The sequence below is a fragment of the Etheostoma spectabile genome, chromosome 4 (assembly GCF_008692095.1).
Source record: "Etheostoma spectabile isolate EspeVRDwgs_2016 chromosome 4, UIUC_Espe_1.0, whole genome shotgun sequence".
Taxonomy (NCBI): Eukaryota; Metazoa; Chordata; class Actinopteri; order Perciformes; family Percidae; genus Etheostoma; species Etheostoma spectabile.
In genome coordinates this window covers 4,835,710-4,837,362 of record NC_045736.1, presented here as the reverse complement: position 1 = coordinate 4,837,362, position 1,653 = coordinate 4,835,710, and the positions used below count along the sequence as shown (strand labels likewise).

Genomic DNA, 1,653 nt, shown 5'->3' with positions numbered 1-1,653 from the left:
TCTTTCCTGTAAACTAAAATGTCTGATATGCCTCAGTTCAACAGAAGTGTCTACATGTTGCACATTCTACCATCATCTTAAATACATTTACACAAAATAAATGAAAAAGCAACAGAAAATAGGACATTTCTGTAAACAACAGTATTTATCTTTATGACACAAAAGCCAATATTAAATAAAAACGGGAATAAAAAATATTAAACTATATGTTGAACTAATTATTGCACATTTGATTAATTGCGGCCTTCCCGATCTACCTAATCGCATTATTACAAATCTCGATTTAGATTTGAAAACGATTAAAAGGTAAGCCCTACATGTCATGTTCATGTCAAAACTGTTTTTACAAATACCTTTACTGTATGAATGAGACAGGCTTTGTGAGACAACTCTTCTTGTTGCTGCAGCCCTGGGTTTTCCTCCGAGGGCTTTTAATGTGATTAAGGGATTCCGCCTCCTTTCCCCTCAGGCATGTTGACATGATATTTGGAATATTATGTCATCACAGGGTTGTCAGTGTGTCTGTGTAGTCCCAGTCATGGGAAAACAACACAAGATCAGCCTTTGAAACAATGTATTCACCGCCAAGGTTCCTCCTGTGTAGCCGTCTGGTTTGATTTTTGGTGCGCCGTTGCTGCGTATATTTGCAAATAGACTAACACAATACAACGTGAAAATGATATACATTCAGAAATCTATATCTTCATAAACTTATTAAGGGACGACACTGCAGTCAAAACCATAATTTTCTTCAGTTTTGAGTTTTTGGGCTATTTTGCCTCCAAAGCATTTTCTTCCATTAAACTTTTGGGTAAAACGAACATCCAAAATACACATTTCGATGTTTCTTTGTATCTTTTTGCTCCTGTAAATGTATCCTGAATTCACCAAAAGTTAGCATTAGTTAATCAGGGTTTCTGCAGCTTTCACAAGGTCAAATTTAAGGCTTTTTAAGACCTTTTCAAGAATATTATAAATTCAGTTTAAGACCTTTATCATAACATCAACTAAGCCTTGAAGTGATTTTTTTCAAGCCAAGTATCGCTAATCTAGCACTCCCCTATAGCTGAAGAAATACACAGAAGCTGATTGGCTGCAATACAAGTTATGTGTTGGTCTCATTTGTAGTTGTATTACAGTAAATATTTGGACTAGTGAAAGAAAGAACTATTACACCACATTAGCATAATGAGGTAGCGTTACGTTGACGTAGGGAATAATTTCCCTGCGTCAATGTCTCACTACCTCATATAGAATACTTAGAATAACGAGGATTAAGTAGCTTGGTCCCTTATCCTGATAACAAAACTTATTTTTATTGTATATGCATTAGGGTCATAACATTCACATGATTCTCTTTCTTCAACACTCTTTAGTTCGCAAGCTGAATAAACCGAGCTCTGCAAAGAACACTAATCACCATGAGATGTTTTCTTATTTTTTTTAACAATGCTGAAAATAAGTTTTATGATGCTAATGTTCATACATCAATCAGGTTTTTGCTTCCATATGTTTTATGGGTTGATTGTAATCATTGACTGTATAATAGTAATGGACAGAGGATCCGGTTCGGCAAAGTGCTGCAAATGAGGAAGTGCCTTAACCCTGCATTCTACCTGATCTCCAGCAGGGGGAGACTCCTTAACCCTGCAT

At 35.8% G+C, this 1,653-nt stretch overlaps 1 protein-coding gene and 1 long non-coding RNA gene across 4 annotated transcripts in view; one reads left to right on the top strand and one right to left on the bottom strand.

The window, feature by feature from the left end:
* The window catches only part of LOC116687519 (uncharacterized), a 19,689-nt gene extending 18,600 nt beyond the window's left edge, over positions 1-1,089 (bottom strand). Inside the window, exon 1 of the long non-coding RNA XR_004331570.1 lies at positions 1,079-1,089. This is a non-coding gene — a long non-coding RNA (uncharacterized LOC116687519). The remainder of the gene's footprint in view (positions 1-1,078) is intronic.
* The window catches only part of LOC116687475 (receptor-type tyrosine-protein phosphatase gamma), a 571,464-nt gene that overhangs the window by 77,722 nt on the left and 492,089 nt on the right, over positions 1-1,653 (top strand). The gene's annotated exons all lie outside the window — the stretch shown is intronic.